Here is a 14,816-nt window from a genome sequence, read left to right on the forward strand (position 1 = left end):
TCTAGAAGTTACATTGTTGTAGGTAGTTAGTTAGACTAATCAATCAATCAATACAGACACATATACTATGTATAGATTATTAAGATCAATCTTATTAATCGAACACTAATTTAAAATGCTTCTTCCTCCTTCTTCCTCTTCTACTTCTCTGTTATTCTTATCTCTACTACATCTACTTCTTTATATTTCTTGTTTATCTAAGATTAGAGCATCATTACTCTTTTAATGTTCATGGTAACAGTATACAGAATTGAATCAGTACTCGATCCTAGTTTCCACTTGAATAAGCATTGGTTCTTGAATACAAGAACATTAGAATCTGATAAGTTTTCTGCAAATCTTCTGTAATCGATTGCAATGGAGAATGGTGTGGATGAAATTGGTACTTCAATTATACCTCGAGTAAATACTTCAAATTTAAGTTCAGCATTTTAGTTTACATCTGCCACTTTGTATATTAAACATCCCATGTATCTCTGTACTTCTTATATCTCAGGTACTTTAATTGTCTCATTTCAGTTAAAGCAAAGTGAAAACTATGTTATATGGATTAAAGTTATTAGGATTCCATTGCTATGTCGAAATAAGTTTGGGGTGGTTAATGGTTCTCAGAAGAAAGAGATTTTCTCTACTGGTTTATTCAATCAATGGGAGAGAGTTAATGCCATAGTATTGTCATGGACGATGAACTTAGTATCTAATTAATGTCATAGTATCGTCATGGCTAGTGAACTCAGTATTTCATAACCTTTGGGGGGGGGGCAGTATATGTTTCGAGTGCTTATGATGTGTGGGTTAATGTTAAATAAAGATTTGATAAAATAGAAGGATCAAGAACATGCAATTTGCATCACGAAATTTCAACTATGTCTCAACGGGTTCAGTCTGTATCTGTCTATTTTACTAAGTTGAAAAACTTATGGGATGAGTTTAAGTCTCTAGTCCTATCATCTACTTGTAATAGTGATAAATCAAGAGAGTTTCTAGCTTATCTTCAAAGGTAAATGTTGTAGTAGGTTTTAATGGGGCTGAATAATTCATACTCTTAAGCAAGAAGCCAAATCTCGCTAATAGCACTACTACTAATTATTAACTTGGCTTATTCCATGATTACGTGATAAAAATCAAAAGATTGTGGCTCAGGGTATGCATGCCACAGGACTTCTTGGTGTTTCTCCTACTATAACTAAAATAGTTACAATGTATTCTATGTATGGATATAATAGTGGTTATCAAAAGGGAAAAAGAAATTATGTTTTTTCCTACAATCCTAATGTTGTTTGTGATCATTGTAAAATGAAGGGCCATTATAAGATGGATTGCTACAAGTTGGTGGGGTATCCATCAGGTAATACTAAACATGAAGATCAAAGAACGTACAATAAGTTCAAAGGTGGCTATGATAGAAAATTTATGAAATGAAAGATTGGTTCCAATGCTCAAAATGTTGTTGTTGAAGAATGGCCAATGCAACCTCAACAGACTCAGCCCATAGTGTAAATCAGACCTCACAACCTATACCAAATGTTGGGATGTTCATACTAAGGTTTACACCCACAAAGAATGATAAGATTTGAAAAATGCTAGAGCAACAAAATCATGTCACAGTACCCTCCACTAGTTCAACTAACATGTCAGGTATTGGTAATGCACTGTTGGTTTGCAATAAACCATATCAGTGGATTATTGACATATGTTCTACAAATCACATGACTGCAGATCTTGAACTCCTTAGCAAAGGTTCAATATATGAGTTAATACATCCTCAAAAAGCCACGTTACCTAAAGGTGATTTGTCACTTGTTGCACACACTAGTTCTAGTAGTATCTCTGATAATAGCACTATACAAAATTGGTTCCATTTATCAAAATTAAAATATAATTTTTTATCAGTTTTCATAGGTTACTATACAACTTAACTGTTCTTCTACTTTATTTTCTAGCTTCTGTGCCATTCAGGATCTTTAGAGTGGGAAGGTGAAGGAGATTGGTAGACAAAAGAATGGACTATACTTTCTACAGAGGCAAAGGCTCCCATGACATAGAAAAGCAGATGATTGTGTGCTCAATGAAGAAATAATAGAGAAAAAAACCTTAAACTGTAGCATAATAGGCATGGACATGTTCCATATAGGGTACTATGTAAAATATTTCCTTCTAGAAATGGCTCTCTAGATGGTGCTGTCAATAAATCTAGTGTGTCTCCACTATCTAAGTAGGTCAGATTAGCTTTTCCTACTAGCATTACTTCAAGTCTTAGACCCTTTGATTTATTAAATATGTATCTTTGGGGTCTATACAAAGTTCCTACTTGTGATGGTCACAAATCATTCATAACTGTTGTGCATAATTAGTTTGACATGTGTAAAAGTCATTAGAATAGATAATGGAATTAAATTTGTTAACAATTTATTTAGTAATTTATTTGCAAACTTCTACATATAACATCAGACCTTCTGCTCTTATACACCCCAACAAAATAGTATAGCTGAAAGAAAGCACAAACACCTGTTGGAAGTGACAAGAGATTTAACATTTCAAGCTAATTTACCTTTAAAATACTGGGGTTACTGTGCTCAAGCAGCAACATACTTGATTAATAGGCTTTCATCTTCTGCGTTAGGTTACATGACACCTTATAAGAAGTTTTATAATAAAAAATCCTTCAATGGACCATCTAAAGGTATTAGGGTGTCTGTGTAATGCTAATGTTGTCAATGAATCAGACAAGCTAATGCCTAGATCTTTGAAGGCATTTCATATGGGTTATTCCGAAACAAAGAAGGGTTATATACTCTATGATCTTACTAATAAGCTTTTCTTTGTCAATAGATATATGGTGTTCAGAAAAGACACATTTCCATTCATGAATAATCTAAGTCAACCTATACATCATATGTTCTCTACATATGATAATAGATGCTACTGGCGTGACAAGAATACAACCTAGTCGTGACATTCAATTTCAATCCCCAAGTATCAACACTGAAGATCAACCAAGCACTGCACATACTTAACTTTTACAAAAAACTACATAGGAAGAGCCTATATAATAAATCCCATTTCCTACTACTGCAAGAAAAATAGTAACTAGATCAACTACAAAACAACAAACTGCAGAACAACCTGTGCTAGTCTCTTATGATAATATATCATCTAAAGTATCAATACTGCTTATGTAATTTCTCTAATCTTGTGAACCTATATCCTATGCAGAATCTGTGAAAAATTCTTAGTGGGTGAAAGCTATGCAAGATAAGGTGGCTGCACTTGAAAGCAACAGCACATGGAAGGTGGTTGATCTTCCAGCAAACAAGAAACTAATAAGATACAAGTGGATTTATAAGATCAAGTGTAAAACTTCAGAGGAGGTAGAAAGTTTAAGGCAAGGTTGGTTGCAAAAGGTTTCAGCCAAACAGAATGAATAGATTACCATAAAACCTTTAGTCTAGTAGTAAATATGGACGTGCTAAGGACAGTTTTGGCAATAGCAACTACTAGACACTGACACATCTAACAAATGAATGTGTTCAATTCTTTCTTACAAAGAGATTTGGAGGATGAGATTTACATAGAGAATCCACAAGGATTTAGAAGTCATGGGGAGAATAGACTGGTATGCAGACTTACTAAATCTTTGTATAGACTAAAACAAGCACCAAGGTAGCGGAATACAAAGTTATCTCAAGCTTTGATCAATTCAAAGTTTAGACAAAGTCAATATAATCATTCACAATATATCAATGAAACAAGTGATGGAATAGTGATTGTACTAGTATATGTTGATGACATATTGGTAACTGGAGATAAACTGGATCAGATAGTTGAAACAAGACCTAGGAGAATCAAAATACTTCCTAGCAATTGAGTTTTCAAGGTCTAAAGATGGGATTGTGATTCACCAAAGGAAGTATGCACTTCAGTTAATTTTCAAAACTGGTCTTAGTGCAACAAAATCATCTCCAACACCATTTGGTATAACAAAAAAATAGAATTGTCTAGAGTATCATCAATATATCTCAGGAGGTACAAGATAAAAAAAATAAAGCACTAGCTGATCAAGGAATGTATCAAAGGATGATAGGGAAATTGTTATACCTAATAGTTACAAGAACTGACATATCTTACAGTGCACAAATCATGAGTCAGTTCTTACAAAAACCAAAATAGTCTCACATAAGTGCAACACTCAGGATTACCAAATACATTAAAGGAAAATCAAGACAAAGTCTTCTAGTGTGTAGTTTAAAAAGAAATGTTCTCACAACTCATTATGATGTAGATTAGGCTACATGTTCTTTTTCTTGGAGCTTTATAACTGGCTTCACTATCAAACTAGGTGAATCATGGGTTTTTTAGAAGTCAAAGAAAAGAAAATAGTTTCTAGGAGCTTAACAGAATCAGAATATAGAAATTTTGCTTCAATAATTATTTACTTTACATGGTTGATTTTCTTGATCAATGATCTAGGTGTTCAAATACAACTTCCAGGGACCATCTTATACAGATATCTACAAATCTTATCTACCATGAGAGGACTAAGAATATATAAATAGACTAACTCTTTCTAAGGTAAACAATCCAAGAAGTATTGATCAAAACTGAATACAAATCCACTCATGATTAACCTGTAGATGCATTCACTTAAGGCTTGACTAAGGTTCAACATGAATATCTTATGTCCAAAATTGGCTTTGTCAATCTCTTTACAGTGCCAAGTTTTAAGGAAAGTGTTGAGGAATGAGTAGAAGTCAAAGAAGAAAAGGAGAGAAGTTAGTTATGAGGTTCTAGAAGATAGTTTCATCATCAAGTTCAAGAAGTTCGATAGATTGTTGTAGATAGTTAGTTAAACTAATATGTATGTATGTATATATATGTGTGTTTATGTATATATATATACATATATATATATATGTATATATGTATGTATGTATACATACATACATACATATCAACTATGTACATATTATTAAGATCAATCATATTGAAACAACACTAATGTATAATGTTTCTTCTTCCTTCTTCCTCTTCTAATTCTCTGTTTCTCTAATCTCTACTATTTCTTCTCATCTATATTTCTAACTCATCTCAGATTTGAATGTCATTACTCCGTTAATCTTTAAGTGGACAAAGAAAAAAATAATTTGTATTGACGCTTTTTTTGCCCTGTATCATTTTATGATGTAGATTTCAGCGTACAGATTTCGGATCTCAGTCAGATCTTCTATTAGACCTTCCCATGTCAGTTTGTGGTGAGTCCTCTTTCCATATAGTGGACTTGATGATGATTCTTTTTTAGAAATTTTCAGCTTCCCAGATAGTTTCAGTTTTAATTGTTAGTTCCAATAAAGGTAGCTCCGAGCCATATCCCATCAACTCTTTCAATTCATGAGTTATAGAGGATTCATTAGACATTAAACAATTAGATGTTTTGTTGTCTATCAAAGTTCATATGCAGTATTTCATGTTAAATTTTCTTTTCTTATTTCTAGAGATTTATCACATAACTTTTGTTCCAACATTTACATAATTTCAAAGTTGAGTTTATGAATAGTTTGCCAGGGCAAGGGTTCACTTGGACTTGTGGTTCTAGGTTCCATGTCACGTCCAGGGTGTAGGCTCCGGGCATGACACCCACCCCCTGCCACCTTGAAAATATGGCAACTCTTATTTTAGTATAATGTTTTCATTAATTGGCAGTAGTAAAATTAGGAAAAAGAAACTAAGAAATTGGTGTCTATTTAAGCAATGAAGTATTACATTAAGCGCATATAGTAATTGAGTTGAGTTACTTAAACTTCTTCAATATTAATGTAAGTTTCCTTTCAGTTTGAGTTGATTAGTTCTTTAATTTTTTTCTTAAGGCATACAATAATGTTGTTCTTCTACTTTGTTGATTAATTTCTCACCTTTTCTTCAATGTTAATTTGCAATTATAACTCTCTTTTTTGGCTTATTGTTCTTTTACATTGAATATATTTGTTACGTAAATGTAATTTTAAAAGAGAGGTTATTTTAACGTTGTAGGAAAAGAGCTAGTTTTACTAGGTTTCATTCGATATTTTGGTTTAGATTTCCATTAACTTTGTTACTTCTTCATTCAACAGTGGTTCAAGCTAATTTGATATTGTACGATACACGAGAATGTCATCCTCAAAAAGTAAAATAATTGACAAGAACATAAAGATGTTGGTAGATACAAGAGAACAAATACCAAAGCAAGAACCTTCGAAATTCTAATTACAACAAAAAGGTGTGAATGAGAAATACAAAGCGACATGCGATCTTTATAAGTTAAAGACAAGGAAGACAAGCTTGAAGACAAATTGGAGAACAAAGGGATTCCTAGCAAAATGATATAACCTATTTATTTATTTATAATTTTTAATTTTAGTTATCAATAAAATGTTTAGAGTCTTCTAATTATGTTTAAGATATATTTTAGGTTGTATGATTTTCGAAATTTGTTATTAGCAGTTTCTAGTTTTATATAAATTTCCGTCATTGACTTTTAATATGTCGTTCTATATATATTTAGGTAAGAGCATTTATTTATTATATATTCAAATATTATATACTACTACTATTCATTGAAAGTGAACAATCGAACAACATTAGTAACAAATCCACATTCACCAGCTGCAGAATACAAAACATCCGATGCTTATGATGTAATACTTACACCATAACCTAAAGTGTTTCCCTTGCCAAATTTGGATCAGTTTAGTGATCACTTTAGTTCAAGTTCTATACCGAAGGCAAGGTATGGGGCAGCCCTCCTGATCGTGGGTCTGATGTTGAACTCTGTGTTAGCTCACGTGTTTTATGCCAATTATAAGAATCTCCCACAAAAAAGATGCTTTTTAGAAACCAAGTATAATGAATAACTCATTTTGTAAGATTATGCTTTTGTAATCACGCTTTATGATATTTCAGCTTTCAGTTTTATTCATGATTAGGTGAATCTCTATATACTTTGCATGCATTTTTTAAGATTGTGAGTTTTGCTAATTTTACTTATTTGTATTCACCCCATATACATTGCAGAAGTACTGACCACATATACATATGTGTGGCAACATTATTTCAAAATATAGGTTGTATTTCTAACCCACAAAATCATGATCAGGAAGCTCGCAACTTCTAACTAGTAGGTGATGAGTTCTCTTCATTCAATGACTAGAGTCAAATATAGTTTTTGTATGTCATTTTAATTCAGTTATATTGATTAGCGATAGCTGAGGGTCATGTCTCAGCTACATATAGTCAATATTGTTAGAGGCTACCAATTTATGGTTTGATGGATATATATACAAAATCCTTTTGACATATATACTTGCATTTTGATTGACTTCAGATAACCCATTTAGAAGATTGGTTGAAAACCAATGAAGCTGGTGCAAGCTCTTCGAACCCGATCAGGAATACCTGTTTGGATACATTTTTAACTAGGTGTCCATACTGTTACTATATGTATGAGTTTTTGAAGGTTTACAAAGGTAGTTCTTTGTGGTGTTCGAATGACTAATGTAAAAGAGCATGGCACGCACTGCTGTGTGTTGAAGAAAGGTGAGTATAATTGCCCTGGTTTCTCTATTTTTGGTGCACAAGGAAATTCATTATTATCACCTTTTGTGAAGATGAAGAAGAATGACCTCATGAGTACATTGAAATTTCTGATGATGATGAAGTGTAGGAAGTTGGAAATGAAAGAAAGCAGGTCTTTACGGGAGGAAGATGAATCAGTGAAAACTAATGCTGATGAAATGAACAATAATGTGGGGGGAGAAAATACAACAATAATATTTTGGCAAATGATGGTAATGTGTTGGGGGGAGAACAAGATAATGAGAACAATAATGTTGAGGGAAATGGTGATTGTGATATTGGTAATGTGGGGAGAGAAATGACTCTGGATTATAATGATGATGAGTTTGTTATGGGAGAAGATCTCTTAATGCTCTTGCAAGATGATTCAGATATGGGGGCTCAGGATCTTGGGGCATTGTGAGCAAAAAGTTAAGAAAGTTTTCTCCTTTGTTAATATGTTTTAGTACTATAAATGGTGTAGTATATGCTTTACTGTAGCTAAAATTGGGTTTATGAATAGGTGGATATTTATTGTAGTGGATAGTGATACATCTCCTTATTCACCAGAAGATGCAATATGACTCAAAATTGTAAAGAATGTACATGAAGTTGAGCACAATAAACAGCTTTTTAGTAATATTTACTGTTTTCTCTGTTAATATTTCTCAGCCTCTTTGCCCTCCTGTTTCGTGTAATGTTGAGTTCCGGGATTTTCATATAAAGGAATGATAAGGTTTTCGGACATTCCATCCTTTGTGACCCATCGTGTGGAACTGGATATGTTGTTGTAATAATGTGACCGTGGCAGTTACTTCATAAGGAAGTGATTAAAAGGCTATCTGATACCTCATCAACACTTCCATTAAACAATGTTGTATAGGACTTGAAACCAATGATAAAGTTCTGCGATATCTTCAGGTCAACATCAATCACTTTCAGTTGAAAACTGTTGACTTCAAAGTATTTCCTCTGTTCCACAATAAATTAATTGTTGGATTTTAGTACACATGTTAAGAAAAAAAAATTAAAGACATAAATTTTTTTTTTTTTTTCATTTTTACCTTCTTTAAATTTCAAAACCTTAATAATGATACATCACTCCCAATGTACATTTAATGAAGGGTAAATTTGAAAAAAATTTCCAACATATACCTTGAATTGTGAACCATTCACTTATTTTGAACACTAAAAAAATACTCCAACAATTCACTTATTGTGGAACGGAGGAAGTAGTAACTTGTTTACCCTTTTTGTCTGCTATCCTTTCTGCTTCAGCGCTTCAAAATTTGCTTCTCTACTTAATTCCCAATTTTATTTCATAAATGATCAGCCCTTTGTATTAGATATTAAAGTTTTTGTTTGAAATAGTTGAGGTGCAAAAACACTAGATGATTTTTTTTTATATGTTCAAGCCTCGATAAACAGAGTTACATCATGGTGTGCGTAAGAAAGAACTTTATAGAATTTGTCAAGGTGCGCAAAAATTGGTACAGACACCAGATGTTGTTTGAATGAGATATTATGAATTTCTAACAAACTTCAAAGTCACAAGGTTTGCCTTGACTCCTTGTATTTTGGTTGTTGGTTCACTATTTGTTGGCCTTTTTGTTATCTTTTGCCTCCTTAGAACAATGACTTGTCCATGTTAATTTTTCCTAGTCTTTTTCACTTGAATCTTCTACACTACTTTAAGACGCATTGAAGCAGATAATCCGCTACTTTGCTATTATATGCTTTATTTGAGCTGAAAATCTTTAGGAAATAATTTTTATGCCTTCTCAAGGTAGAAGTAAGGTTGAACGCACCACCCTCTTCGGATCATGCTTGCGGGATTACATTGGCTATGTTGTTATTATTCTACTGTTCACTTAGCACAACTTGCTGCTTGGCTGCATGATACATACATTCGCTAGAGCTCACGTTTTTTGTGATTCAGTTAACACAAAAATTCAAATAAAATACATAATGACGATAAAAGTACACAATGCTCCTTAATTCCTTTCGGTTAATTTTTTTTTTTCTTTTTTGGCTTAGGGATACACTTGCACATTTCTTAAAAAGGAAAAAAAATTGCTATATAAGAAAGTTTCTTTTTAACAAAATCAAGGAAAAGGATTTTGCCTCATTCTTTGTACAGGTTCTTTCTCTTTTGGATTTCATAAAAATATAATTTTCTAAAAATAATAATAATAAAATTAACAATTAAAAGAACTGCCAAAAGAGACTCTAGTTTCTATACAAACATCCTCAATTAAATTCTCGCAAAATTAACCTATTTTTGTTGTTTTACTTCCTAAACCTTTATCCTAGAACTCACGATAAGCCGCCAAGTATATGATCCATTTCAAGTTTCAATTTTTTATAATGTATAAACTTTTCTTTTTTATAATTTAGTATAATTTAGTATATTGATATGAGTTGACAATGAAAAACAACAACAAACCATGAAAATGGTTTCTTTCTCTATGAAGTTTTTAAAAATGACTTGCCATGTAGTTTAAGTGCAGTTGTAATGATAATACTTTTATCTACGGAAAAGGGTCAGAAGTACTATTTAAATATTGAAATTGGTTCAAAAATATCCTTCACTATTCTATTGGGTAAAAAATATCCTTCAAATATTAAAATAAGTTTAAAGATACCCCATCTACCTTTATGACTCAAAAATACCCTTGCAACTAATGATTTTTTTAAATCACAATTAAAAATTCAAAAAGGGGTCAGAAATACCCTTCAAGTATTGAAATTGGTTCAAAAATATCCTCCGTTAACCTATTGAATAAAAAATAACCCTATATTCACATTTATGGCTCAAAAAGTACTCTTACAACTAATGATTTTTTTAAATCATAACTAATAATTTTATTAAATGTGTGACAACTTTCTATTGATTGAATCTAAATTAATTAAAATGTTAAATCCAATCTAGACCCAACTCAAATTACTCGACCCAAATCGTATAAATTTTCCCCAACTAAAACTACTCAATTGTATGTAATTTTTGCTATCATATGCAGGAACTTTGTTGACTTAGAATCTGCCGATCTAATATAATGCTCTGAAGAATTCTATCTCCTAATTATAATGTTAGTTTGGTATTTCTTTGTGGTGTATATTTTTCTGTGTTAGATAGCAAAACTAATTGAGATGTCTATGTTATGTCACATCTTAGGCAACACTATCTTGTTATTTCCTCTATTTGATACATTTAGTTTGTATAAAAAAATACAACATTCTTTCGTAAATAGTTGTCACTATTTTGTTTATACATCAATTTGTCTTGCCATTACTGACAAGTGCATTCACCTTGTGAGACCACTTCATGCCTCACACTTCATACCAATTATCAATCAAAATTATGATTAATTTTATAGGGTTTGGATTAGGTAGTTTTAGTTGAGTCCGATTTGGACTTAACATTTTAATTAATTTAGTTTTGACCAATTAAAATTTGCCACGAATTTAATAAATTTATTAATTGTGATTTAATAAATCATTAGTTGTAAGAGTATTTTTGAGCCATAGAGGTGGACAGTGGGATATTTTTGACCCAATAGATTAACGAAGAGTGTTTTTAAACCAATTTCAAAACTTGAAGGCTATTTCAAACCCTTTTTTGAATTTTTAATTATGATCGTAATAGACTGTTAGTTGCAAAGGTATTTTGAGCCATAAAGGTGGATGGAGGGGTATTTTTGAACCAATTTCAATACTTAAATGGTATTTTAGGCCCAATAGGTTAACGGAGGGTATTGAACCAATTTCAATACTTGAAGGGTATTTTTGGCTCCAGGGTTTAAATGATTCTTTACTTTTTATGTGTATTAAATATTTTTAAGCCGAAATTCTATTGATAGCAACCTATTATGGTTTGCGTATACTCCATTATCCAATCCAACTTGTGAGATTACGCTAGGTATGTTGTTATTATCGATATTGTTCATAGTTTTACAGTTATTATACATTAGTTTGAGGTTGTTCTCCCGTCTTAAAATTCGGAACCTCCAAATTTCCCTACAGAAGTACTATGTATTTATATTTTGCTTCACTCTATTTCTACTGGCCCATTTATCTATTTTAGGATGTCTAATAATAAGTACCCACAAATAATTATTATAAACTTTCAAGACTACAACTTAACTTTTTTTTGACTAACATGCTGTAGTTTTTTAATATTCTGTACAACTTATCTCAAAATTTTGGACCACCAAATCTGCTAGTAGCATTTTTATTCACCTCACTTTCACTAGTTGCACCATCATTTTACTTTCTTCTAACATAATTCAAAGTAGTGCATCATATCTAAGATGATGGTTGAAAGCATCAAAGTTGATGCTTTAAGTCTCAAACACACCAAGGCTAACAAATTCATCAAAGGCATGCAAACATCCACAATCACTGTAAACAAATAACTAAAAAATATTTTAAGTACAAACATATACAGTGATAGAAGACAATAATAAAATATGATAGAACTAATTATCATGCATTTTAGTGTGCAAAAAATATGTAGAAAACAAAAAACATATCTTTTTTTAATACAAAAAAAAACTAAAAATAAATACCTTAAAAATTTTCTGGATTTTTTGTTGCTAACCTTAGCAACATCTTTGACAATTATTACATTAGACCTTGACTTTGTAACTCGAGAAGGTGCATCTACTCCACTCTTTGATAATTTAAATTTGTGTGATGAAATTTCTTCTTCAAAAGGCTAATCGGACATTTGATCACACACTATGTTTTCTCTTATAATTCTTCTCAACTTGTTGAAGAAATGTTTTCATGGAATTTTTCTCACTTTGCATGTTGATGATAGGTTTCTCTAATGGTGCTTCTGTGTAACGACCCGAGGCTACCCCTTATCGCGACAACTGTGTTTATGGTCACAAGTGACCATAAGCTAATCCATGAGTTGATACCTGTTGTGACCATTGAATTAAAATGATAATAAGATGCATATGTGGAAAAACAAATGATAATTCCATAAGGTTTTAAATACCAAAATACAATTGAATCATAAATCTGGACATCTGAAGACATACTAAAAAGACTGATAAACAACTGATAAATTGACTAACTGTCTGAATGTCTAGAAAGCCTTTAACTAACTGACTATGGAGTTGATGGGACAAACCCCCAACTAACTCCAATTGTCTGAAATAGACGAATACTGAAAAACTAAATGAAGATAAACTTGTCCTCAAAAAATGAAGACTCACCACTGTCGTTGCAGCTGTAATGCTGAACTATCTATGCATAGTCAGAAAACTGAGTGTCCGAACCTATGATATAAGACATCATAGTAAGAATAAAATATGCGGTCAGTATTTTGAATGTACTGGTATATAAGATGAGGTTAGGCTTAAATGCATAGGGTCATGTGCATAAAATACTGACTGACTGAATAATATGAGATACCGACTGACTGAATAACATAAAATATCTGATGCTTAACATGTATGAAAGATTTAAAATATGAGAATGCATGATCAAGCATATAATATGATACTGAAGCAGTTTATAAACTGAAATATAAAAATCTGGTAACTGAATAACTAATAAACCGTATGTTAAGATCACACAAATTTGAACTGATATCTATACTGAATACTGAACTGAATAGAAGGTATCATCTAACTGACTTGCCCCAATCTGAATCCACTCAACTTGTGTCCCGAAAGACTAGGGAGTCAATCCTAAACTAGCCGGTGAACCCTAAGAGAATGTCAGTCCTAAAATGGTAAGTGATATCTCAAAGAATGTCAGTCCTAAACTGGTGGGTGACATCTTATAATCCTACGCTGGCTACGTAGTTATGGAACTTACGGACTGCTTCTAAGGACCCAATCCTATCTGACGGGTGATGCCCCATCCCTAGGTTTTCTCTATGCTAAATTCTACTCACAAATGAACTGATACTGATTACTGGATTGAACTAAGTTTAACAGAGCAAAATAATTGATCATAATAACTAACTGGATGACAATGCTCATGATTAATTTAAAACCGTTTTTAAAATACTAAAACTATAGAAATAGCTAAATATCGAGTATTCATAACCCCCAGCATGAAATGTAAATAACAATAAGGTATACGAAGTCTAAAGAAAACCATAATAAGGAATTATTTCTTAAACTGAATCATTTAAACATTTCATCAAACACTTGAAGTCCGTGAACTTAAGCATGGAAATGATTGAAACCTTTGGGAATAACAGAATTATAATATTAAAGCCATAAATTAGGGATTTAACATGTAATTTTCATCATTCAAATGTGTAAAGGCTGCTTTCAACAAGAAATACTTGTAAACATCATGTTTAATCAAAATTCATAAAAGCTTCATCGAGATGACTCATTGTAAATATGTAAATTCATGATTTAAAACATAAAAATAGTTTCTTGGACTCCATGGGTGAAAGAAATCCATGGATGAACATCACATATGCCTTGGATCTTAAATCTTGAAAGCTTTCTTGATGTTCTTGGGTTGAGAGACTTAAATTCTTGGATTTTCTTGAATAAATTGTAATGGAATTTGATGTTCTTTGGAGAGGGTTAGGGTTTTATTGATAAAATTTAGAGAAGAATGGGTAAATAATAGCTAAATTGCTGATATAAGTCGGGTTATGACAAGTTGGATTAAATAGAAAAGACATTATTGCCTCTCAGATATTTAAATTTATAACTGGAATGATGTTTAAAGAAGCAGCACGATGCACTAAGGCCCCCATATCTATACCCACTGTGCATGCCAATATCGCGGTAAGGTTCTAGAATCAAAATACAAATATTCCCCAATCTTTGTCCAAAAAATCCAAAACTTCCTCGAGATATGCTCCTTATACCCCTAAACATGAATTACTTAAAAACCAACATCTTGGGATTGGGAAGACTCATTTAAAAATCCTTGAAGTTAAGAGGCCAAAAATAGGACTAAGTCCCTAACACTTCGTTAAATTTTTAGGCTTTAAGCCTCTTATACATTTAACTAGGGGCTGAACTGAGCTATGAAAAGCATGAGGTATTACTATATCTCACCCTTGGAAACATTCATCCTCGAATAAAACTGATTAAGTTGAGAATACTAGGGAAACTAAAATCACATGCTTAACATGCATAATTGAAAACATGATTGTATCACTGAGTCTGAAACATGGTACATGCTTAAACTGAATTCATGAATTCTTTTAAAGACATGAGAATAATTATATAGCTAGAACT

The sequence above is a fragment of the Capsicum annuum genome, chromosome 6, assembly GCF_002878395.1.
Source record: "Capsicum annuum cultivar UCD-10X-F1 chromosome 6, UCD10Xv1.1, whole genome shotgun sequence".
Classification (NCBI taxonomy): Eukaryota; Viridiplantae; Streptophyta; class Magnoliopsida; order Solanales; family Solanaceae; genus Capsicum; species Capsicum annuum.